Source organism: Stomoxys calcitrans, chromosome 4 (assembly GCF_963082655.1).
Source record: "Stomoxys calcitrans chromosome 4, idStoCalc2.1, whole genome shotgun sequence".
Lineage (NCBI taxonomy): Eukaryota > Metazoa > Arthropoda > Insecta > Diptera > Muscidae > Stomoxys > Stomoxys calcitrans.
In genome coordinates this window covers 107625494-107653194 of record NC_081555.1, presented here as the reverse complement: position 1 = coordinate 107653194, position 27701 = coordinate 107625494, and the positions used below count along the sequence as shown (strand labels likewise).

Below are 27701 nucleotides of genomic sequence, written 5' to 3'. Positions count from 1 at the left end.
CTTCCCAGGAGGCTATTTTACACTTAATAAAACCTTAAAAAATCATCTGAGACCCCTGCATGCTTTTGCAAAAATATTCGGTAAAGGATTCTTTATTTAAAAATCCAAACACATATCACTCAGTGTCGTATATAAAAGAACTACAGACTCTAAGTTAAACCCCATGACGGGTCAGATGTCGCACGGAAACGTACGACGCACACGAGTGTCGTGTTTAACGCAGATGTCTGCAATCACGGCCCAAACCTGCTAGGCCCAAGGTTCAAGGGTGTATACAATGCATCTACCAACACCCCCACACGTGGTAACCCACACATGAGTACCAATTTGATCCCACGTATTTAGATGTGTTCACCTCCTTTGTTAGGAGTGGAGCACTACCTAAAACACCTTCCGATCTATGGGTCACGGCACCCGGTTGAAAACGCAACTCTACGCCGAGCTTATGCTCTACCCGCGATTTGGGTACAAACTGCAGCCACCACGTTGCTCCCCACTAGGGCTTCACCCTTGCCACTCTGGAACCGAAGTTCCAGAGGCTCCTGACACCCGTGGTACTAGATTAAAAACTCCGGTCAGACTTCGTAGCCTTAAAAGACTACTACCAGTTGAACCCCAAACAGTTCTGGACTGGTCACCTAGAAGAAAGGAATCGCCCTAAGCCGACCTAGAGCCAGCATACGAAAATATGCACCAAAACAACATACATCAGGGCGATATACACAAACAGGTCACGGCAGACCTCACCGGCTACGCCACACATATCCCCTCCAACATGGGACTCATAATCAACGCGGCCACCCTTACGGATGACCGAAAACGACCACGAAAGCGACGGGAAAACAACGACGGGCAAACGCCGCAGCATCAACATGGGTAAGGCAGGTGCCAGGCCATGTCATGCGCAACACCAAATCACTCGGTCGCACCAGTGCAGCCACACCTCGTCAGGGATAACTAGCGTGTATTCATGCCTCCACTAAGTCTTGTCCGTCTCCAAAGAAATACTTCCCGAGAAAAGGTGGCCAGCCTTGCAACAGTCGCCTTGTCTTCAAGGGCCCTACTAAAATCCCACACCGCCTGGCTATCGCGCCTAAATCTCTGTCTGCATAGTACGGGCGTTCTGCCCTTAGGTCTCACACTGTCGCTCAGTTCAGTCGCAGACAAGTTCCTCTGATGCAAAAATGTATAAAGGAGCCATGTCCCGTCTGTATAAAGCCTAGACTGAGGTCGAAGCCAAAGTCCGGGCGTTCTAATACGAACGTCGCATCACGAATAAATTCGTAAGATCCCCGACCTTTGTCGCTGTTCGTCCAACTACTTCTCCACCTATCATGCCTTGTGCCGCCTAACAATCCCATCTACCAGCTCAGAAGCTGTGAGCCAATCCTCACGCACTAATGGAATTGCCTTTTTCACACGGTACAGAACGCCCATGTAACTCACGAGTAAATCAAGCGGGGGCGCGCCCAACAATACCTGTAGTGCATCTGTCGAAACAGTGCTACACACAGGCAAGCAAGCCAGCATTGCCAACCTCTGACAAGAGAGGATATTCTTCCGTCCTAAGACTGTCGCGCTCCATAAGTTGCACAAGCAACAAATAGACCACTATATATGGACCGAACACCGCAACGACTAAGACCCTAATCACTTCTCAGAACACGCTTCACCATTCCGGCTATTCCAGTCATCTTTTCCTTCACCCTATCCAAATGGACCAGGAAACCCATTTTCTCTGAAACAGTCACTCCTTGATATTTTACAAGCTCTACGTTCCGATGCTAGATCTACCAGATCGAATCGTGGGTGGACGAATAGAGAATAGAGAGCAATAAATTTGATCTCTAGCCCAAACAGGTTCGAAAAATCACAAACAAATTTTGACAAAATGTTATACAGAAATTAAATTTTGATAACATTTTCCGTCGAAATGTAAATTTGGCAATGTTTGCAAATGAAATTACATTTGTTTATCATTCCAATACTCATATTAATGCCTTTTTCAGAAACATCCAAATTTAGTTAGGAATTGATGGGATATTTAAATAAATAAAATGAAATAAATAAATAAATAAACACATTCACTGGCAACCAATTAGGTAACATAAAATCCTTCCTGTATATTTCTTCCTGGCTATGGCAAATAAATCACAAGGATAATTTATTTCTTAAATTGACAAATTTTATTGCCCATTAAAGAAATATGGCTTTATTTCTTTTGAATTCAAATGTTAAAATATCGTCTTTACACATGTATGGAAATGTGAAACGTGTAACCTTGCTTTTGCAGTTCAAGGGTTTAGTTTTCTCTTGGCAGATTTTACCCCCTTTTGAAGCAGAACTTAGAGCTACAGATTGTGAGCCACTTCGGTTGGCTAAGGCCCATCAATGTGAGTGCTGAGACCACAAAACCCTTTGGTGTTGTAGACTAAAGTCTGAAAAGGATATTAAGTAATAAATATTAAATGGGTTTCTCTAAACATTTGCCACGCCCCACCCCTTTGAAAAATTCAAATTAATGGCTTGGACTATCTCCCTGCCATGGTATATTATGATGGTCATTCATGTTCTCAAGTGTGGCAGAAAAGGTGTGCTTCCATTTCTGCCTTTGTGAAAATAATTACTGTATCGACTTTTAAAGCGTTGCCATGGGGCTCGCGTTAATTAGCTAAAACAGACTTTTCAATCCATCATCATTTCCAGCAATGACACATTTAGAATTGTGGAAATAATGGCAGACGCTTGATTAACTGCCATTGCAAAAAGGAAAATGTCTCTTGTGTTTCATTTGTCGAACCGACTGTTGAATGTTCAAAGTTTTGAAATTTTCATTTCTTAACGCATAATGACCAATAATAACTCGTCCAGATAGTTAATGGCATGCTTTTAGTTCAAATGATTTTGTTATTGATAAAGTGCTGATTCGTTTGATGCGAACAAAAGAAATTTTTATAGAGACAAAGCAACAAAATGTGAAAGAGGACTTGCAAGAAATTAGGGCGATTAAGGATTAAACATTAACCGCCTTTTACACAAAACTTTTCAAATTTTAAAATTTTGCCCATGAACATTCCACTAAGGAACGGGGGGAAACTTCTCTCATATCAATGAGTGCAGTCCGATTCAAGTTTAAGCCCAATGATAAGGGGCCTCCTTTTTATAGCCGAGTCCGAACGGCTCCTCTTTGAAGAGAAGTTTTACATGGCATAGTACCTCACAAATGTTGCCAGCATTAGGAGGGGAAAACCACCCCTGAAGTTTTTTGTGTTGGTCTCGCCAGGATTCGAACCCAGGAAACCTCCGAAACTTTACGAACCCTTAAAATAGGTTTATTTGCCAGTTCTTTAAAGGAAATATGTCAAAAAAACTGATTAAAAATCTACATTAAGTTTTGTGTAAAGGGTTGAAGAAAATATTTTGAATAAATATCTCACATATCGTCAAACTTTGAATCCCATACTACAATTGTCGAAGAAAATATGGTCCAATTTTTTTTTAAAAATTTTTGGAAAAAAGATATTTTTATTGGAAAATGTTTTAAGATTTCATAACTACAAGAAATTTTTGTCAAAATTTTATATCTATAGGAAATTTTGTCAAATTTTATTTCTGTAGAAAATTGTATTCAAAATTCATTACTACTGAATTTTCCATAAATTTCCCATTCCATTAAGAAACAGAAAATGTATTCTTGTTTGAACCGTTGAGTGGAGCGGACGTTTTGTTATCTCACCCGCAAGAATTTTCCTGTAACTAGTAATAGGTCATTATTTTTGGAAGAAAAATTTAAGTCACTCAAGAATGGAGGTATCCATTAGGCGGTTGATGTTCTGCGTCTGTTTTCAGTGCAGAGCGCAGATCTAGAGCCCTGGAGTAGGCTTAGAATGGACTTCAAAGACCAAACAGCTGCGGTGGTGGTATCAAGTCGTAGCATGTTGTCTGCTACTGAAACCTCGATTGGTGGAGCGGCTGTTCCAGGCTCCACTAGCTGACAGACGACTGGCCAGCAGGGGCTTTATACAAAGACACCCGGTTCGAGTCGTAAGGACAAGGCCAAACCTATTCTTTCTTCTCATGCCTATAATTTGCCTAGGCCATCGGCCTTTCCCGGCAAACAAACGCGCTCTTTAAGAGGTTGGATTAATAGAAGATGCATAGCTCTCAGATTTACTGAGAGGCTTGGTGCGAATGATTCTAAGACTCTCTCTAATATGGAGAGAGTCTCGCTCAATTGGGCTCGGGGATTCGCTGCACAGCTGACCCAAAGACTATAGATTTGGATTCGGAAACTGCACTGCAGTCAGCCAAAAGGCTGCGGTCACCTGGGGGCATCCCATGCCTAAAAAAATTAGGGCGGAATTTCCTGGGTCTCCTTTAGTTTGTGAAGATGCAGGCTGGTATCAGGGCCAATGCAGGCTAATTGCCTTCGGGAATCAACGCTCAAGCTGAGATCTGGCCAGGTGTAGCACTAGATTTAGTCAGGAAGGAAGATATTCCTTCTCAATGTATGGCGCATTCTTAAATACCAAGGATTCCCTCACATCCTGAATCCATACTTGGAAGACTAGAGGGAATGTAACTCTAATCTTTCATCCAACGACTGGATGATTAGTAGATTGGATGAATCTGATGGTGGCCGGAGACATGCAATATTCGTATTTAACTCCGCCTCTCACGCAGAGCTCAACAAGTCTGAAGGGGTTGTATCCTACGGACTCAACAAGTTCAAACTGAAGGTCTATAGAAGCGGTGGGGTTAGGGAATCAGGAGACGACTCAGCAGTTGTTGCTGAACTCTTGCCTAAGGAACTATCGATGACATCGCTAAGGTCTGGCGGAATGCAGGAGACTGAAAATCCTACTGCCATGATCGACACAGGAGGGGATGGCATCGAAACTGGACCCGACAACCCTGTATGGGTGGGCCTTTCGGTTGGACTAGGCTCAAAGTGTGCCCTAGCGGGGAAGCATGGAACTCAAAATGTACTTCGATAGCAGCAGTTAGTGAAACATCTAACGAGGAATCATCCACACCGCAAGTGTCCAGTGTTCTGAGCAAGAATGGATCCACAGCTGTCTCACCTGCCCCTGGCTGCGTACGGAAGCTAATCATGACCAGATCTAAAGAATCTCGTGAGGGTGAACTCCTGGTGGCATCAGAAGAAGAGGCTAACACAACAGTGGTGAAAGTTCTGAATTTCCACCATTGTAAGGCCGCTTTGGCGGCACATGAGGTCCTTCTGATGGCAGGGGATTTGACGTGGTTCTTATCAAGCAACCATGGGAGTGTGGAGGAATGGTTCGAGAACACATCTCATTACTGGTTGGCTTCCATATATATGGCATACGATTCAGAGATGCCGCCTTAGTGGACTAAGAATTCCGGAATTTAAACCACTCAAAGGTACGGGAATGGGAGACGCAGAGCCTATATTCTTGCAAAGAGTAGTCCAAATGTGTTTCTTTTTCCGTCGCTATGCACTGAAGATTTAGTAGTAGCCAGCTTTGAAATAAACAAGTCTCATTATTGGCTGGCTTCCTCATATATGGCAAACGATTCAGAGATGCGAACCTTAAGTCGCTTCTGTAGGGAAGAAAAGCCTCATTGTAGGAAGTGATGCTAAAGCACATCACCAGATATGGGGAAGTAGCGAAAGATACAAGTGGAAGAATATGAAACAGGGATGTATTGAATGACCACAACTTCTCTGATCATCGTTATATTAGTTTCAGCCTTGGAGAAAATACTGCATAAGTGGTACCTCGGCTAAACAGCAGAAAGCCGGATTTGGATAAATTTCGGCACACGTTTTGCACATTTATCCCTTCTAAACCAGAAAAGGAAGTGGAAACTGTGGAGGTTATAGACATGGTGGTCAAGCTGATCACGAAGTCCCTAAATGACTCGCTGGTGTCAGCATGTCCTAGTGCCAAGGCAAGGGGCAAACAGCGACCGCCATGGTGGACCCTTCAACAGGGCGAAGACACAAAAGCTAAGAAAATATAAGGGCGAGCTGAGACAGTCTCAAAACAAATCCTGTGTAGAATTCTGCTGTTACGTGGAGAATACATCTGAGGCCTCTATGCTAATAAAGATTCTATCCTCGAGTCCTATTACGATGTGGTATATTCAGAAGTCAGAGAATGTATGGACAATGTCTAGTGAGGAAAGACTAGAACTTCTTGTTGATACACATTTCCCGGGAAATTCTCCAACGGACAACGTGGCGCCAGAAGAGGTTTCACTGGCAGGCATTCGTAGAAAGTTATTAGAGAAATTGCGTCTGTGCCGAAAATCCTTTGGGCAATTCTGGTTCTAGATCTTGACCCACCTGGCTTTGGGGTATACTCCTCACGGCAGTGGTCGTTGCAATTTGTCTAGCCACAATGTCCAGAGGCATAAGATGTAGTATTAAATTCAGTGCATCAGATGGAGTCGTCCTCAGTGCGCCAGTTATGCACAAACAAGCCATCCTTTGGATCCGGTTGAGTATTGAACAGTAGGTGGACTTTTAAAGCACCGTCCACCAGACCATAACACCATATAGCATTATAGGTCTAATAACTGCAGTATATACCCAATGCATGAATACTCTTGAGAGGTTGATAGAAACATATCTTAGGGCAAAGATGCGTGGAGATCGCCTGTCGCGTCAGCAGCATTCATATAGTAGAGGCAAATTGATCGAAGCAGCCATTCACGAAAGTTTTCCAACTCTCTATGAAATATACTTCAAGAAGCTCTACATGCAACAGCGAAGTGGGCTACTGAAAGTGGTCTAGATATAAATCCGTGCAAGACAGAAAATACTTCTTTTCAGCAGGAGATACAAGTTGCCTACAGTGGCAGCTGTCTCCTTGAGAGTAGAGAATGTTCCATTTACAGAGAATAACTGGGTGTTTTGTTGGACAGGAAATTGAACTTGAAATCCAATATTTTGGAAATGGCAAGAAAGGCAACTCTTGCCCTATTCACCTCCAAGAGAACCATCGGCATAAATTGGGGGTTTAGACCGCGAGACACGCATTGTGTATATACTGCAGTTGTTAGACCCATAATGCTATATGGTGTTATGGTCTGGTGGACGGCGCTTCAAAAATCCACCTACTGCTCAATACCTCACCGGCTCCAAAGGATGGCTTGTTTGTGCATCACAGCCGCACTGAGGACGACACCATCTGATGCAATGAAGTTAATGCTACATCTTATGCCTCTGGCCATTTTGGCTAGACAAATTGCAGCGACCACTGCCGTGAGGAGTATACCCCAAAGCCAGGTGGGTCAAGATCTAGAACTGGTCCAATTGAGAAGGTTACCCGACCACTGCAGAGTGTATCAAGCGGAGATCCTCCACGGAGCTGTGGAATGGCTAAGATATATTATGTCATTACAATGATTGGCTTAAAAATATCTTCTCAGACAGCCAGGCAGCCATTAAATACCTGAAGGACGTATTTCTGAACACAAAAACCACCCTCGACTGTCACAGATCTCTCAACGAGATGGCTAAACAGTTCAAAATTCTCCTGTTCTGGGTGCCGGGCCACAGAGATATCCCTGGGAATTGTAAAGCGGAAGACTTTGCGCGACTTGAAACTACCCTACATATTTCAGGGATACTGGAATCTGTGGGTATGCCTCTAGCGACATGTAAGCTAAGTTTTCAGGACCAGGCTTGAAGGACAAGGAATGGTAGATGGTCACAAAGAGGGGGGCTGTGACCATTCCAAAACTATTTGGCCTAATCTTGACTTGAAGAGGTCTACCGCTTTGCTGTCACTGGCTAGAACAGACGAATCAGTCATTGTGTCCGCCATGAGAGGTCACTATCTAATCGAAAAACATGCTGAAGGACTGAAGGTTGCCAGCAACGACTTTTGCAGAAGCTGTGAGGACATCGCAAAAGAAGAGACTATATAAGAGACTGTGTGTGTCCCACACTAGCAGTCAGAAGGAGTTCCTTTTCAGGTTCTCATTTCATTGAGAACCTGTCTGATTTAGCGGATGTGAACATTCGCTAGTTATTGGGCTTTTTAAATCGATTTGGTTGGTTCAACAGTAGGAACTAGAAGACATTTTCCTTCTTCTGTTGCTGTGGTATCACAATGGACGAAAACGTCTAAGTGAATCTGATGGCAGACTGCAATTTAAACCCAACCTAAGCTAATAGGTTTCGAGGACAGAATTTTCCTTGGCCTAGAGGCCTCAGATGTGTCCTCCAGGGAGCTGCGGAATTATTCCCAGGATTCTTTCCGAGCCTTTCTCAGCATTCAATAGGAAGTTTAGTCAAAATTTCATTTCCATAGGAAATTTTTTTGCAGAATTTCATCCTGCAGTACATTTTATCAAAATTTATTTTATTAAAAATTTCATATCATTATTTTGAGAAATTTTTCATTTCCATGGGAATTTTTGTCAAAATTTCGTTTCAATAGGAATTTTTGTTAAAATTTCATCAATTTTATTAATATCAACATTTTTTATGATTCTTTGTTATTTTAATGGATTTTTTTTTTTAATTTTTTTCATACAAATTTTTCTATGCAATTAGTTTTCTAAGTCAAATCTTTTCCATTCTTTAATGTGATTGTTGCTTATTTGCGCACAAAAAGCACCAATGAAATGTCTCTTCGCAACCCATCCCAATTGCCAATACCAACAGACCTTGTTACTCCAAGGATGTTTTGTCTATTGCCTCAAGTTCCTTAATTGCTATTCTCAATTTGCCCCCTCCGCATCAAAGTAAATATTTGTGGTAATTATTTTTTGCTGTTTCTCATGAGCAAACAAATCACCACAAAGCTGATAAACAGAACAGACAACGTGGACGACATGGTCGATACTTATTTGGACAGGGGGTATAAAAAATGATTTAAGCCTGTAGAGGCATATCAGCAAATTCATTATTCATTTTCACTGTAGGAGTAGCCTGATGTGTGACAGTGTGTGAAATACCATGGGAATTAGCCATAGACACCACGACACTTTGGTCATTTCCCAGTTATGACACGAAACTGTGATTATTTGTTATAAAGAAGAGGCAAGGCAAAAGAAAATTGCTTTTGCAGCAAGACAAGCTGTGATCTAGGGAGCAAGTGTAGTTTCCCAAAGAGGATGCTACAACTTCCTTTCTATGGCCTGCTGCCGAAAAGAAAGAAGTTCCCAAATGTTTGGACAAACTCATTTGCTTTAATGGCATTTTGAAGTAACTGTTGTGCTTCATTTTGGCAGCATGCCTCTATGCCCCTGCAAGTACAACCTCCATTTACATGCGACTCACATAATCAGCGAGTAATCTTGATTTTCATAGCCCAGTTGTTTCGTTAGTGTGGCTTTGACAAAAATCAATAACCTTGCTTACAATTGGGGGTCTTTTTGATTAGGATGTGCTGGAATGTCATGTAATAAGACTCGATTAATGATGTCTATGCTAAATGAAGTTTCTATTATTCTGTCCTTCTGCCAGAAGTTCACCAAAATTGACATTAATAGCTCTTACATTGAGAACTCTTCACAGATGAGCTCTTTCAAGCAATTATTCCAATGAAATGGATCTACAAGTAATGAAAAATCAACTCTTGACTGATAGTGAAGCAAATGTGGATATGACAAAGAGAATGGAATAAAGTTAATGGATCGCAATGCGTCCATGGTAGTTGAGGTGGAGGGAAAGATTTCATAGAAGCAAACTCAAGGTAAGATGATGAAAGTAACAGAGTAGCTCAGCCTTGCCGAATCTTATATACCCTCCAACATGGATCGCATTTGTTAAGTCCTCTGGATCCTTATTTCTGCAACCTCTAGAGGACGCAATTCTGATCCGATTTAGCTGAAGTTTTGCACAAATCGTTTTGATTTCCCGCAACTGTTCCAATTACAGTACAAATCGGTGTATAATATGTTACAGCCACCGTATTAACCGATCTTCAGATTTGACTTCTTGAGCCTCTCGAAGGTTCAATTACCACCATATTTGGCTGAAATGGTTGAAATTTTGCCCAATGCACTTCACCTATGACTTCCGACATACGTGCTAAATAGGGACTGAATCGGTCTTTAACCTGATATAAAGGGTGATTTTTAAGAGCTAGGAAAAGTTAAAAAAAAAACATTTAAAATTAAGAAAAACGCATGAAATCTTTATTTGAATCGATAATACGTTCCATATAACTGAATGATTAAGGATTATTTCATGCAAATGGTCACAGTGTCTGGTCCGTTCGCCTAGTCCAATTTTGGAATAAAACATCGAATAAATGCTTCAATGTTGTCTTCCGATGCATCATCAATTGAAGCGGGCTTGTCTGTATAGACATGAGCTTTAACATAGCCCCACAAAAAATAGTCTAAAGGCGTAAAATCGCACGATCTAGACGGCCAATTGACCCAAAATGTGAATAAAATTTTCACTAACGTGAAATAAAATTTTCACCGAACTCGCCTCTCAATAAGTCCATTGTTACCCGTGCTGTGTGGCATGTGGAACCGTCTTGTTGAAACCACATGTCATGCAAGTCAAGCTCTTGCATTTTGGGCAAAAAAAACTAGGATATCATCTCACGATAGATCTCACCATTCACAGTTACGTTAGGATTCGCATCAATTTTGAAGAAGTGCGGTCCAATGTTGCCACCAGACCATAAACCGCACCAAACTGTGACTGGATGCATTGGCAGCTCTTACAATGCTTCTGGCTGATCTTTACTCAAAAGTCGACAATTCTGCGCACCCATTGAGCCAAAAAGGGTTTTGTTGCTGAACAAAATTTTAACGCGATGAACTGCCTTAACAGATCACGCATTTTGATAATAAAGTTCAATAATTTGTAAGCGTTGTTCGTTTGTAAGACGATTCATGGTTAAATTAAAGACCAAACTGAAGATGTCTGAAAGTGAAACAAAGCACGAATCGTGCGTGTGCTGTTTAAACCAGTGTTACCAAAAAGATAATAGCTAAAAAATCACCCTTTATATGCATAGTGAAGCCCAATTATATGCTAGAAAATCAAACTCCAAACTCCACCTTGTTGAGAAATTTGCGACAGTCTAGGGTGGTTTTAGTGTTCATAAATACGTTCTCCAGGGATTTAGTGGCTGCCTAGCTGTCTAAGAAGATATTTATGCCAATCGTCGTTATGACATTATATCTTAGCCATTCCTCTACATCCTTAAATGCAAGGATGTCCGCTTGATACACACAGCTGTGGTAGGGTAACCTTTTTCGATATGACTAGTCCTATATCTATAGAGTACACCCCAAAGCGCACCTGGTCGTTAAGTTTGGGGCCATCCGTATAGAAGTCTATGTAACTTCTATTACCAGGAATATCTTAGTTCCAATCGGTTCTATGAGGAAGAGTGGTGCAGTACGTTTTAACAAAAAGCGGCTCATGAAGGGTGTAATCCAGACTGCTTGGAACATCGGACAATGTATCAATGATAAAACAGTGGTCGTAGCCGCCAAATGAGTAGCCTCACGGCAGTGGTCGCAGCAATTTGCCTAGCCACAATTTCCAGAGTCATTAGAGGTTGTATTACATTCAGTGTATCAAATAGTGTCATCCTCAGTGCGGCTGTGATGCAAAAACAAGCCATCCTTTGGATCCGGTTGAGTATTGAACAGTAGGTGGACTTTTAAAGCGCCGTCCACTAGACCACAACACCATAAAGCATTATAGATCTGACAACTGCAATATATAAACAGAGCACGACACGCGGTTTAAACCCCCAACTTTTGCTAATGGCTTTCTTTCAGGTGTATAGGGCAATTTTTGTCCGATTTGCCGGAAAATTTGCATGTAGTGTTCTGTTTAGACTTCTAACAGCCTTTAACCTGATATAGCTTCCATATAAACCGATCTCCCGATTTGACTTCTTGAGCCCTTACAAGCCGCACGTTTTGTCCGATTTGACTGAAGTTTTGCATGTAGGGTTATGTTAAGAATGCCAACAACTGTATGGTCAGAATCGGTCAATAAGCTTATATGGCTCCCATATACCCCGATCTCCCGTTTTGACTTCTTGAGCCCTTAAAAGCCGCAATTTTTGTCCGATTTGGATGAAATTTTGCATGTGGTGTTCCGTTATGACTTCCAACAACTATGCCTAGTACGTTTCATTTCGCTCTATAACCTGATATAGCTCCCTTATACCCCGATCTCCCGTATTGACTTCTTGAGCCCTTAAAAGCCGCAATTTTTGTCCGATTTGGATGAAATTGTGCATGTGGTGTTCCGTTATGACTGTGCCTAGTACGGTCCAAATGGCTCTATAACCTGATATAGCTCCCATATAAACCGATCTCCCGATTTGATTTCTTGAGCCTTTACAAGCCGCAATTTTTGTCCAATTTCGCTGATATTGTGCATGTGGTATACTGTTATGACTTCCAACAACTATGCTAAGTACGGTCCGAATCGGTCTATAACCTGATATAGCTCCCATATAAACCGATCTCCCGATTTGACTTCTTAAGTTCATTACCCGTTTTGTCAAGTAGTTGATGATACAATTGAAGTATTCTTATACCCTCCACCATAGGATGCGGGTATACTAGTTTCGTCATTCTGTTTGTAACACCTCGAAATATGAGTCTAAGACCCCATGAAGTATATATGTTCTTGATCGTCATGACATTCTAAGTCGATCTAGCGATGTCCCTCCATCTGTCTGCCCATCCGTCTGTCTGTCAACATCACGCTAACTTTCGAAGGAATAAAGCTAGGCGCTTGAAATTTTGCACAAATACTTTTTATTACTGTAGGTCAATTGGGATTGTAAATGGGCCAAATCGGTCCACGTTTTGATATAGCTGCCATATAAACCGATCTTGGGTCTTGACTTATTGAGCCTCTAGAGGGCGCAATTCTCGTCCGATTTGACTGAAATTTTGCCCGAGGTGTTTTGCTATTACTTCCAACAACTGTGCTAAGCATGGTCTAAATCGGTTCATAACCTGATATAGCTGTCATATAAACGGATCTTGGATCTTGACTTCTTGAGCCAATAGAGCGCGCAATTCTCATCCGATTTGGTTGAAATTTTGCATGAGGTGTTTTGTTATGACTTCCAATAACTGTGCTAAGTATGGCGTAAATCGGTATAGAACCTAATATAGCTGCCATATAAACAGATCTGGGGTCTTGACTTCTTGAGCCTCTAGAGGGCGCAATTCTCATCCGATTTAACTGAAATTTTGCACGTGGTGTTTTGGTATCACTTTCAACAACTGTGCTAAGTATGATTCAAATCGGTTCATAATCTGGTATAGCTGTCATATAAACGGATCTTGGATCTTGACTTCTTGAGCCAATAGAGCGCGCAATTCTCATCCGATTTGGTTGAAATTTTGCATGAGGTGTTTTGTTATGACTTCCAATAACTGTGCTTAGTATGGCGTAAATCGGTATAGAACCTAATATGGCTGCCATATAAACAGATCTGGGATCTTGACTTCTTGAGCCTCTAGAGGGTGCAATTCTCATCCGATTTGGCACAAATTTTGTGCAACGGCTTATATGATGACCTCTAACATTCGTGTCTAATGTCGTATGAATCGATCAATAGTTTGATACAGCTCCCATATAAACCGATCTCCCGATTATGCTTCTTGAGCCCCTACAAGGCGCAATTCTTATCCGAATGGATAATAATGTTCAGCATTCAATTCATTTATGGTCCGAATCGGACTATAACTCGATATAGCTCCACTAACATAACAGTTATTATTCATTTTTTGCCTTAAAAAATATACCGCGCAAAGAACTCGACAAATGCGATCCATGGTGGAGGGTATATAAGTTTCGGCCCGGCCGAACTTAGCACGCTCTTACATGTTTTTCGTAGCGCCGAAATTTTTCATTATTATAAAGCGGTATGACACGCAATGGTCCCTATGACCGCCAATTTCATTTTGGGCTTTATAACAGGTTTTCTATTGCTCCCATATATTGGTATTTCCATTTTTTCAGTATTAATAAAATTTTTATTGGAAATATTGTTAGAATTTCTATCTACAGGGAATTTTTTCAACATGTCGACTGTTTCCTCTCTTAGTCTGTTCTTACTTGTTATATAAGATTTTATTAACATTTATTCAAACTTTTTCTATACGATTTTTTAATTAAATTTCATTTCTATAGGAAATTTTATTAGAATTTCTATCTATAGCGAATCTTTTCAAAAATGTAGCTTCTACAGGATTTTTATCAAAATTTTTGTTCCTATGCGAGTTTTGGGGCAAATTAAATTTCTCTATTTTGTAAGAATTTAATTTTCTGCTAATTTCGTTTCCTTTTCTCTTGGTAAATGGAAATTTTTTGTCAGTTTCACTTTAGCCCTCGTTCGTCCTTATATTCATTAAAATCGTTTAATTTCTAAGATAATCTCATAAATTATTTGATTTGCTCTTTCATTTCTCTTCCAATGAATTTGTCGATTAAAAAGTAAATGATGGGAATAATATTTTATGCATACCTTTTAATCTTTTTAATAGCATTTTCCCATTTTTTTTTTGAACTCACAATCAATTAATTAATTACTTCAATTATAAATGACAAGAACATTACCAACAACAAGTCAAAACAAACATTGGCTTACCTGAGGCGGCAATACATAGGAATGTGTATCGTATGCACCAAGCAATCACCACTAAATGTTTATCATTTCATTATTCCGCATCGTTATTGTTTTTTTGTTGTTGTTGTTTGTGTTTTTTTATTTTGTTGTTCTCGTTTTGCATTGATTGCAAATATCCGATTCACAACAACAAAGGCTTCACCGAAATCATTTCACACACTCACTCGCACACACACACAAAATATTGCCTGAAAAACAAAGGAGAGCACATCACATATTCGTTAGATTTTCAATTAAGTGGGCGGTAGATTCACTCAACGGTGTTTGTTGTGACTGTGTGTGAAAATGGGTGTGTCTCATGTTTGCAACAGAGTCCTTGTCTTGCATCATCATACACGAGAATGAGCATCCATAACATTGTCCTTTTGTTTTGTTCCTTTCGTTTCCCCATTTACAGTTATTGTTCTTTTATGCAAAACGCGGCAAGGCATAATCACACACACACACACCCACTCGCAGTCACATACTCAAATCCATATTTCATTTGAAGTATTACCCATATTTCGGCATTTCTAATAAATGGAAAACATATCTCAAAAATTGGAAATTTGCCCTCAAGCATATTTCATTAAGGAAATGTCGGGGGGTTTCTCTCATAGTAATGAGTGCATTTTCATTAATATGAGAGACACCTCTTCTGGAAGAAATTTAACCTAGCTGCAAGATCAACAAATGTCGCAAGCATATGTGAGGGAGTTGGGTTAAGATAGTTTGTAGCCCCGGTCTTCTTCCTAAACCCCAGTAGCGACAGACCAGGCCTCTTGTGGATATAGAACCTGTGATCCGCGCATCGGTAATCCCCAACTGGGTGCCGGGACCACGAAATGAGGAGGAAAGAGGAAACTATTCTCGTCCGATTTGGCTGAAATTTTGCACATTGTGTTTTGGTATCACTTCCGACAACTGTGCCAGGTATGGTCTAAATCAGATAATAATCTGATATTGCTGCCATATAAACCGACCTTGGGTCTTGACTTCTAGAGCTTCCGATTTGGCTGAAATTTTGCATGACGTGTTCCGGTATGACTCCCAACAACTGCGCCAAGTATAGTCTAAATCAGTCCATAATCTGATATAGCCGCCGCATAAACCGATCTCCCGATTAGACTTCTTGAGGTTCTAGAGGTCGCAATTCCTATCCGATTTGACTGAAATTTTGAATGACGTGTTTCATTATAACTTCCAACAACTGTGCTAAATATGGTCTAAATCGGTACATAACCTTATATAGCTGACATAAACCGATGTCCTGATTAGACTTCTTGGATTTCTAGGGGATGCAATTCTTATCCAACGTGGTTGAAATTTTGCATATGTCGTTTTGGTATGACTTCCAACAACTGTTTTAACTATGGTTTAAATCGCTATATAACCTGACATAGCTCCCATATAAACCGATCTCCCAGTTTGACTTTTTGACTTCTGGAGAGCGCAATTATTACTCTATATGCCTGAAATTTTGGAGGTGATGTTTTTCTATGACTGATGTTTCTCTGTTTAAAAATGTCATTCAAAGAACATCACAAGTGCGTTCCATGGTGGAGGCTATGTAAGATTCGGCCCGGAAGAACTTAGCACACTTTTACTTGTTTCCCCTATGAAAGCCAAATTTTGGTGAAATTCCTTATTAGGTCTAAACTTTGAATGTCAGGTTCGAAATCCACCTTCAAATAACTTTCATTTAAGTTCCACATTGCTCATATCACTTAATTTTCGGAAGGGGAGCTCCCCCTTTTACTTGACCTCAAATTTTAATACAAGATTTGTTGTTGTTGTAGAAGTGTGTTGTGTTCTATCTTTTGTCTGCTTGATTTTGTTGAATGTCCAGATCCAGGAACTATGCGACTACGATGGCGTGCATGCAGAGGGATCTAGGTCTGAGATGAGTGGGTCTGGCTGGGCAGTTAAACATGTGAAGTGTATAGTGTTGTCCCTGGTCGCAATTGGGACATACATCTTCCACATCGGCATCAATCCTTGCTCTGTAGGAGTTGAGGCTGCTGCATCTGACGAATCGAAATTCAACCAAAACTACTCTGGTTTGCCGGGGGGAGGTAAATTTCTTCAGGTGCCACATTCAGGACCACATTCACCCGGTAGCTATTCACCGCATCTGCTACCTTGTCTGCATGAATATTGTCCAGGCCCGCTTGATACGCCGCTGGATATAGAGGTTCTCTCTTGTAGCGCTTGACCACACGCTGTAGATCATGTAGATCTACCTTAAGGCTTCTGGGTGGTGAATACCTTTCCACAAGATGATGATCTGGATGATTTCTGCTATTACAGCCAAGAAGGTATTGCTTAGACAGCATGTAGTTATGTCTTCGCACGGGTAGGATCTTTGTCTGCTGATGGAGGTGGTCCACATGAAAACTGAGGAGACAACCCGAAGCAGTTTGAAGGGCGGCATTCGGACAGATCTGTATACAACAGCGTGTCACAAAGCTGACGGGACCACACTGGCTCTGCGTAACTTACCACAGATCGGCCAATTGCTTTGTACGTGGTCAATAAGGTTTCTTTGTCTGCACCCCAACTCTGCCGGCAAATGACTTGAGGACCTCACTTCTACTTTTGGCTTATCCTAAATTGCTGCGGCATGTGTGGAGAATTTGTAAGAGCTGTCAAATGTGACACCAAGTATTTTGAGACACTTGATGGTCGTTATTGTCACTCCGTCGACTATCACTTTCAGCTCCCTACGCACCTCATGCGTATATGTAGTGAACAATGTGGCTGAAGATTTGGTTGCAGATATCTTTAGATTTTTTGCTGCGAAATATGAGGCAAATTCGTTGAGGTGGACGTTCAACCTATTGCAGATGTGAACAATGGGTAGGGGGCCTGATGCCATGATCATACAATCGTCTGCATATGATGCGATCTCTATGCTGTCTGGAGAGGGTGGAATGAAGAATAGGTAGAGGTTAAACGGTACCGGAGATATCACCCCACCTTGAGAAACTCCCCGTTCCACTCTAAGATGTTTCAATTTTTTATCCCTAAATTGTACAAATGACTGGCAACCACATAGATAATTCGGAACCCAGCGTTTCAAGCCTGGCTGGTGGGACGTATTGGCGATGTGCTCAAATATTGTAGTTTGGTATGGCTGACTTTCGATAGGTGGAGTGCCACGAGGACCGTCCTATCACATGGCCTGGTCTGATTGAAGCGACGGCAAATGTGTGTGGTGATGACATGCAGAGCAGTTGCTGTGCTATGCAGTCTTCAAAATCCATGCTGATGCTCGCCGAATGAAAATTCTCCAACGAGGCTCGGAAGGAGTAGTCCCTCAAGCATCTTGGCTACTGGTGAGAGTAGGAAGATCGGTCTGTACAACTCCCCCTTACTCGGATCCTTTCCAGGTTTCAGTAAAGGGATCACTCTGCCCATTTTCCAGACATCGGGAACTATAAGAGTGTTCGAAGACAGGTTGAGGACAGTCGTAACATACTCGACACCACGTTGATCCAGATTCTTCAGCATCAGTGTAGAGATTCTGTCGGGTGCCAACGCCTTGGATGACTTGGCGCTACGGATGAGATTCGTAACTTCGTCCACGATGAATTGTGATGACTGCTCTTCGGCCCGGGAACCACGGATACGAGGAATGACCCTCCTCCTAGCCCTGTTACTCTCGGGATGCACAATAAATTGATGGTTGAACAACTTGGCCCAACTCTTCGGATTAGTCACGGTTACGTCGCCAAAGGTTACCAAGGTCCTATTGTCCCGTCTAACGGGGTTCGAGAGTGACTTAAAAGTAGACCACAACTTGCCTAAACCGGTACCTAATTTACATTGCTCCAAGTGTTCCCGCCCCAACTTCCGCTTATGTTCGTAGACTACTCTGTTAATTTCCAGATTCAGCTCGCTGATTCTGGGGTTAGTGGGGTCCGTGCAACAAACCCCTTAACGCTCGTCTGCTAGGACCACTGTCTGCACCAGCAAATTGGGCCGCACTTGGGGCATTCGACCGGCTGGTATAAAGCGAGCGGCTGCTGCGTTACTTATGTATCGGAATTTCCTCTCGGCAACTAGCACATTAGAGAAGGGTGTCAGTTCACTGAAGCGGCGATTGGTATACTGTCTGAACCCGACCCAAATGGCCTTCTTTTGATTGATAAACGTTCGGCGATAAGAGGTTATGAAGTCTGGTGCTCGGTCGATGACGGCTTGCCAGGTTACGTCACTGAGGAGGCCGTTACGTTACGTTACTGCCTGAGGCCGACCCAAATGGCCTTCTTTTGATTGATAAACGTTCGGCGATAAGAGGTTATGAAGTCGGTTGCTCGGTCGATGACGGCTTGCCATGTTACGTCACTGAGGAGATCCGAGGATACAACGGAAATGTCTGGCAAACTGCTACACCTCCACGTAATCCTAGTGGTCGGTGTAGCAGTTTGTTCACCATGCGAAACGTGGAGCTTTCAATTTGAACTGCCAACCCTATGTTCCGCTGGTCGTTACCTAGGGGAGAATGCCATGTTACGTGATGCGCATTAAACGCTTCTAGTATAGGACGATTATGGCCAGATAGAAGCCTACTTATGTTGGGCTTGTAATCCTGGCCATTAATTGGTACACAGCTACCAACCAGTCGGTATATACACGTTGTATAGCTCTATCCGGTACCGGACCTGACAGCTATCCCTCTACATTCCATGTAGGAGTCACTAGCACCAGGCGCTATCGAGATGGGTCTATGCTGCACCGAATGGTGTATCACGAAGGTCAATCCCCCAACTCCATTCCTTGAGCGATCCTTACGTAGCACATTGCATCCGTGACAACTGTGCAAGCTGCCGGTGTTGGTCTGCTTTGTCTCCTGGATCGCTGCAACCAATAGGTTCTTCCGACTCATACAATCCACAATCTCGTCGATCATGCCACAGAGACCGTTGCAATTCAATGTTACATTTCCCGGCACGGGTCTGCAATATTGGGACTGGGATGCAGCTGTGGGGGTCACATAGTCCGACGACGAGGACGCAGAAGGCGTCGATGACGATGCTTGTGAACCACTGCTGTCTATGTTCATACAGCACCTTGCAACATATTCAGTGTGACTTTACACCCGTAGTGATGTAAGGCCAGAGCAAGATCGAAAATGTGGCAACTCCGATTACACCTCACTGACACCGACCGATGATGGAGGCGGTTCTGACAAACCGAACAGAACCAGGGTCCGGGGTTCTTTTCAATCCCGGCACGGGCCAGAAGCTTGCGGATAAGGCACTCCGGGATGTGCCTCTCCCATGACGAAAAAACGACGACCATGTAGACTGAGGCGGCAGCCCTTTCGAATAAAGGATTCCATAGGGCCAATCCGGTGCGAACAACCAGCTGCCATGGGGTTGCAAGATTCTTGTTTTCGGGTAGCTATAAGGATTGAATCAAAAATTCTCCATTTCAGAGTTGTGGAATTTTGAAACTTTTAGTCAATTTTATACCCTCCGACATAGGAGGGGGTATAATAAATTTGGCACTCCGTTTGTTACATATCGAATTATTGATCTAAAGTGTATATATAGACTTGATCGATTTGACATTTTAAGACGATTTTGCCATGTCCGTCTGTCCGTATGTAGAAAGCACGCTAACTTTCGAAGGAGTAAAGATAAGCACTTGAAATTGTTCACGAATATTTCCTATTTATGAAGGTCGGTTGGAAGTGTAAATGGGCTATATCGATCCATGTTTTGATATAGCTGCCATATCCTGGATCTTGACTTCATAGCCTCTATAGGACGCAATTATTTTCCGCCTTGGCTGAAATTTTGCCTAAAGTATTTTGTTTTGACTTCCAACAACTATGCTATGTATGGTCGGAATTGCTTTATAACCTGATATAGCTCCCATATACACTGCTCTCGCGATTAAACTTCACCTCTAGAGGATGCAATTCTTATCGGATTTTGCTGACATTTTGGAGTAAGACTTCCCCTACGACCTTCAACATATGAGCTCAATATGGTCTAAATCGGTCCATAACCTGATATAGCTCCCATATAAACCAATATCCCGATTTTACTTCTTTGGCCCATATAGGGGGCAATTATTGCCTGATATGGTCTCCCATATTCAAATCAACTTTGGTCCAAATTGGTTGATAACTTTATATAGCACCAATACCATTGCAATTCTTATCCATTATCCTTTGACAAATGCGATCCACGGTGGTGGGTACCCAAGATTCGGCCCAGCCGATTTTAGCCTGTTTTTTGTTGTTGACAACACTGTTCCATAACCCACAATCATTTGAAATGTTTATTAACAATCGCACACATACACACTCGCACTCTCATTCGCTTAGCCTGCGGCTGGGTTAAGAGCATACTTCTGTATTGTGAATATCAAATATTTTTATCGCATAAAAATGAATGCCCGAACTCTTATTTTTCTTAGTATATTTACATCGTCCACATGGGAGCTGTGAGAAAAGGAAACAAATCTAAAGATATGAATAATAAAATACCCATAAGAGGCCACGAAACCGCCCGCCCTTCATAAATTTATCAAAATTTCTTTCAATTTATTTTTGTCTTAAACAACTCGCGGTTCTTGCAACAGAGGCCTTGTAATGAAATGGTGCAAGCTAAGTTTTAGCAGGATTTACAAGGGGGTTTTTATTATGCTCTTAACAAAGTTTCAACTTTTTTTTTGCTGGTTGTCAAATATGCCAATACTGCTAAAATAAAAGTTTTGTTGGTGGAAAACTTTAAGGAGAATTTAATAATGCTAAAAAATTTTCAAAATGTTGAAAAAAAAAACAAGTAAGAAGGTATTAAGTTCTGCCATGAATTGCATTTGCCACGTCCTTTGGGCGGTTATTGGCCAGAAACCGAAAAAGGATAAGATGAGGTCATAAAAAAGTCCTCGTGCAAAATTTCAGCCAAATCTTATAAGAGTTGCGCCCTCAAGAGGCTTAAGAATGATTATATGGAAATCGTTTTATGTGGGAGCTATAGATCGTGGATCGCTTTGGCCCATTTACAATCTCAACCGACTTACATAGGTTTACAAAGCTTTGGTGTAACGGCAATATAAAAAAATGCATAGAAACGCAATCATTAAAAAATGAATGCATTTGAAAGCAACAGCATTACCCGTTGAATGAAGGAAAGTCAAAAGCAACGAAAATATGAATGCGTTTAAAAAGCAGCGAATGATAGCAACGTGTTCTCTGATGCATTCCGCCAATGTGTACTTCTTGGCATCAAAGGATTCTTTTATTTTATTTATTTTATGCACAACCTCATGCAGTACAGACTTCACCGACCTTCCCTTCACAAAGGCATTCTAGTTAAATTTTCGCTGGATGTCCTACTCTTTATCATCGTATCCCCAATACGTTCCTTGGCTTTGAGTAGAAAGGATGTAAGGCTTATAGGTCTGTAGGCCTTTGGTGTCGCGTATCTTGCCTTGTCGAGCTTGGGTATAAATATCACCCTTGCCACTAGGACAGGCTTTCGTAGTATATGCAAGTCCTAGGCACCCTGTTAAAATAGTGACCAAATAGGGCGGCACTAAGTCGGCCTCCTTCTGTAGTAACGCCGAAAATATTCCATCAGTTGCGGGTGACTTAAATGGTTTGACGCTCCTCAAGGCTTGCTTTCTTATAAATTGTCTAGTGATAAGCCTTCTGTCAATCTTACAAATGTCACCAGCATTATGAGAGGGTTTCTCGCCATGATTCAAACACAGGACAAAGCGGTGTTTATCCCCTCTTAATGTTGGCGACATTTGCGAGATACAATGCTATGCATGGTCATTTAAAAAAATTTCCCCCATAACCCATTTTTTTTTTTCAAATAACCCATTTGACGTATCTTTAGGACGAAAAGCGCCACCTAGACTTGAACGCAAATTTTAATGTCATATTCGTAATCTACTTCCTAGTACCTTTCATTTGAGTCCCATATAGTTATGGTCGGCTAATATGCCCATTTGGGGGTATTTGGGGGTTGGGCGACCTCTCATTACTTGGATCTAATTTTATACCATATTTGTAATCTAATGCCCAATGCTTTTCATTTAAGTCCCATATTCACATGAACTTCGAATATATCTGTTTAGAGGAGCTTTGGGGTTGGGGGGGGGGGGGGGGGTCAGCCGGGTACTTGGACCCAAATTTTAATACCATATTCGTTTTCTGGTCTCCAATGCCTTTCATTTGATACCCTTATTGTGCCCATCGGACCACTTTCGGATATGGGTGGACTTCCACCCCAAATCTAAAAATTAATAGCCTATGCTTCCTTCCAGACAAACGTACACAATCTATGAAAATTTTAAGAAAATCGATTCAGCCAAGTATCATATAGTCATAATGGGTCTAATTGGGTTTTTGAGAGGTGGCGTGACTCCCTATACTTCGATCTAATTTTGTATGCCAAATTCGAAATCTACTCCCGAATACCTCTCATTTGAGCCCCATATTGAAATGAACGTCCAATATGTCTGTTTGGGGGGTTTTGTGACCAATTGGTACTTAGACTAAAATTTTAATACCATATTCGTGTTCTACTCTCCAATACCTTTCATTTGATACCTTTATTGTCCCGATTGGTCGCCATTTGATATTGGGTTTTGTTTTTGACATAGGGGGAGGGTCCGTCCCCCTTCCGACACCGACAAATATTTCCTTCCAGACCAACCTACACAATATGGGAACATTTTAAGAAAACCAGTTCTGCAATTTTTCAGTCTATACAGAACAAACAAACCGAGTCCCATATATCCGTGATTGACTAATGTGCCCATTTCGGGCATTTTTGTGAGGGTGGGGTGACCCCCCCTATATTTCGACATAAATTTGTATGCCAGATTCATTATCTACTCCCGCATAGTTTTCATTTGATACCCATATTGTCCTTATCGACTCACTTTTGGGTTTGAGTGATATTTTTCGGGTAACGGTGGAGGGTCCGCCCCCTTCCGTTATTAATAAATTATAAAGCCTATTCCTACTTCCTGACCATATATGTAATCTACTCCCGAATACCTTTCATTTGAGTCCCATGTTGTCATGATCGTCAAATAAACCTATTTTTAGGGGTTATGGGGGAGGCCACCGTAGCGCAGAGGTTAGCATGTCCGTCTATGACGCTAAACGCCTGAGTTTGAATCCTGGCGAGACAATCAGAAAAAATTGTCAGCTGTGGTTTTCCCCTCCTAATGCTGGCAACTTTTGTGAGGTACTATGCCATGTAAAACTTCTCTTCAAAGAGGTGTCGCACTGCGGCACGCCGTTCGGACTCGGCTATAAAAAGGAGGTCCCTGATCATGAGCTTAAAACTTGAATCGGACTGCACTCATTGATATGTGAGAAGTTTGCCCCTGTTCCATAGTGGAATGTTCACGGGCAAAATTTGCAAGGGGTTATGGGGCTGGGGCGGCCCCCAGGTACTTGGACCCAACTTTTATTATGAAATTTGTACTCTACTCTTGAATACCTTTCATTTGAATCCCATTTTGTCCCGATCGGTCCACTTTTATTTTTGGGTAGTACTTTTGGGGTAAGAGTCCGAGGATTTCACATCCCAGGGTACCACACTCTGTTTCTTTTTATTTCGCACAGAGCGTGTTATATGTACGTAATGACGTAGTGTTCCAAAGACGACTACACCTAGACTCACGGTATCCTGAATTTAACTCCCTTTGTGTTAAATTCGGGATTGGATCACATAGACTGCACTTCGGATTTTTCTGTAGAACTCCAAACTCAGAAAGGGAGGCTTCCATGAACGACTTTGACGCCCTTTCTGATTCCATTACAATTAATTTGGAGGATTTTCCGGGCAGTGAAATTGTTGTCGCTGGGGATTTCAATGTCCATAACTCAACCTTGCTTTCCCATTCGAGTCATAGAACTCCTGAGGGCCAATACGTTGAGCTTTTCGCTGCGCACAATGGTTTGGCGCAACTAGTGAACGATCCGACACATATCGCATATTGGACATAGGCGCCAAAATAATACTCTTGACCTTTTTTTAACTTCACTCCCTGAAAAGTATCAAGTTAATACTCTTGCACCTCTTGGTAACTTTGATCACTGCATTGTTTCAGGATTTTTCGTATTCTGCTCTTCGTAGTGCTTCCTCCCCAGTCCCAAAGCGGTCAATATTTTTATACGAAAAAGCGCGTTGGGTTGAGCTCAATGGATTCTTTCAGCATTTTAATTGGATGACGATATAAATGCTACTGCTGAAATGATTGAGAAGATAATTTTAAATGGAATGAAGACATTTATTCCAAGTATAACTATAACGGCTAAATCAGACGACAAAAGTTGGTTTAACCAGACATGCAGAGATGCTGTCAGATCTAAAGAGGTTGCATTCAGGAACTGGCGCTTGGATAAAAATGCCAATACTGAACTGCTACGCAAACAGGCAAGATCTTCGTGTACCAATGTGCTTAGGCGCGAAAATTTTCTTTACGAACAGCGTCTGCGTACTAAGGTTCTTGCTTCTACACGAGGAAGTAAGAGCTTTTGGTCGCTCGTGAAAAGAGTAAAGGGTAGTTCTTCATCTATTCCAACTCTTGTTAAGGATGATCAAACGTTCACTGACCCGGTTGATAAGGCTAACCTGTTGGCTGATATATATTCGAATCTTCGAGAGATTGAGGACAAGAGGCGGGTTATGGACGATACATTTTGCCAGGATTTGCTGGCCATTTCTGAGTGGCGTCGAATGAATCGAGTAGACTTTAATGCACGGAAGACTCAGTGCTATTTGTTGTCACATAAACGATTCGCTGACCCATTACGATGATCTTTGTCTATTAACAGTGAAGATGTTGAGCAATCAGAAGCTCTTGATGTTCTGGGCATGAAAATACAAAGTGATGTCCGTTGGGCTAAACATGTATTTGAAGTGTCGACAGAAGCATTCAAGTGTTTAGGCTTCCTTAAACGGTGTAAGAATTACTTCACTCCGTTTGATCTTTTTAACATCTACACCACTTTCATAAGGCCGAAAATGGAGTACAACTGACATGTATGGGCTGAAGCTTCAAAATCATCCCTGAAGCTACTGGACCGTGTACAGAGGAGAGCAATGGCGTTAATTGGTGCCAGTGGGGTATCCAACTCTATTGCCTCCCTTCATCATCGTCGCAATGTGGGTTGTTTGTCGTTGTTCTATCGGTACTTACATGATGTGTGTTCTTCTGATATTCGTCTTCTTATTCCTGATGTAAGGATGTATGTCAGGGATACTAGACATTCCAGGAACTCACACCCGTTTGTAATTGATTGGCCAGCGGACCGCGCAATGCATTATAGAGAGAATTCTTATTTCACCCGAACCGTTCGCTTGTGGAACCGACTTCCGGCTAATGTTTTCCCACCCACTTTGTCGTCCAAAGATTTAAGACAAATGTCAATAAGCACTACATCCTTCTTCCCCCCTCCAATTCCTTATTTCCTCTCGCCAACGCAATGCACTGCATTCATAGGGGACATCCCCTGCGTGTTGGCCGACAGAAAAAAAAACAAAAAATTTCGTAAGTTTTTTTTTAGTGAAAATTTAGGTTTAGAGATAATTTCCTGGAAATTTTGCCTTTAGTTAAAACACATTTCAAACCCCTATATGCCATTGTTAACTGTATATGTTGGGTTGCCCAAAAAGTAAATGCGGATTTTTTAAAAGAAAGTAAATGCATTTTTAATAAAACTTTGAATGAACTTTAATCAAATATACTTTTTTTCTAAAGCAAGCTAAAAGTAACAGCTGATAACTGACAGAAGAAAGAATGCAATTACAGAGTCACAAGCTGTGAAAAAATTTGTCAACGCCGACTATATGAAAAATCCGCAATTACTTTTTGGGCAACCCTATATTATTCATATTTGACCTACTATTGTCCATATTCTTTTGTTGTTTTTCCATTATTCTAATAATGTGGTTTTTATTACAGCTCCCTTGAAAGGATATGGTAAGGTAAGTCACACCGACCTTGAACTATTGTTTGATTGTTTCCCACATTATATTAAATCACAGTACTATCAAATGCAATTGTTTCCCAAAAGCAATGAAACTCATGTTTTTATAACTTAATATAAAAAATAATACTCCATTTGTATTTATCATAGTTTCATGATTCCATTTGATCTCACTTAGTATCCATTTTATTCGATATTTCACACAAAAACCACATTAACGCTCAACCCTCATGTAGGGGGGCAGGATAAATTATTCATCAGATTTAGGCTAAGCATTGATTACAAAAAATTGATATTGAAACCAACAGCAACACTTTGTACTCTGCCAACTCCATTACCTGATGTGGTGGGCGGCGACACCATGGGGTAGGCCAACACACAAATGTTTTGATTGTTGTAACACTCCGCTCGACACACTCTCACTGCCTATGCCAAATTCTTTGGGGAACTGGAGTTAATTTCACTATTTGCGCTGTTGTGCATGTAAAACACGGCGTTAAACATTTTGATTTATGCCTTCACGTTTATTGCCAATCGAATATTAACGAGTTGGGCATGGATGCTGGGTACAGCTGAGGCACATAAAACTCGCACTTATGTTTAGCGGATTATTTCGTTTCCGTCAAAGATCACTTACTTGGTGTTTTGCCAAATCAATTGGAAACAAACAACACAATTTGAACTTATTTCACTTTCCAAACCCTTGGGGATATTTTTTTGTCTTTTCTTATTAATTTCAAAGATGAGAATTTAAGCCCATCACTTCAAACAAACTTCGTAATTTTTTTAACTAGGAATCCCTTTAATCCTTTTGTATGTAATAAAACCCTCTCGCACAAACACTCTCACATCTTAGCACCACTTCACTTAGCTTTCATGTATATTATTTTCAAAGCTTTAATTATTGCTTAACAAATTGCAATTAATTTTTTTTTATAATGCCTTGCCTTCTTTTATCTCGCTTAATATATTCCCATGCACTTTGGTTTTTTTTTTGTTTCTTGTTAAATTAAATTTTTTTTCTCGAGTGTATTCTAAGGCTCGCTTAGAAGTTCTTCCGTTTGTTATTTTCTAGGAAACGCGTTTCCCGCAATGTCTCACTT

General features: G+C 41.4%; 1 protein-coding gene across 1 annotated transcript in view; it reads right to left on the bottom strand.

Annotated features, from left to right (window-relative positions):
• Positions 1-27271, bottom strand: part of LOC106081311 (otoferlin) — a 369740-nt gene extending 342469 nt beyond the window's left edge. Inside the window, exons 1-2 of the mRNA XM_013243188.2 lie at positions 26937-27271; positions 14601-14827 (exon numbers count right to left, since the gene is read on the bottom strand). The gene's annotated coding sequence lies outside the window, so the exon portion shown is untranslated. The remainder of the gene's footprint in view (positions 1-14600; positions 14828-26936) is intronic.
• Positions 27272-27701: the final 430 nt, after the last annotated feature.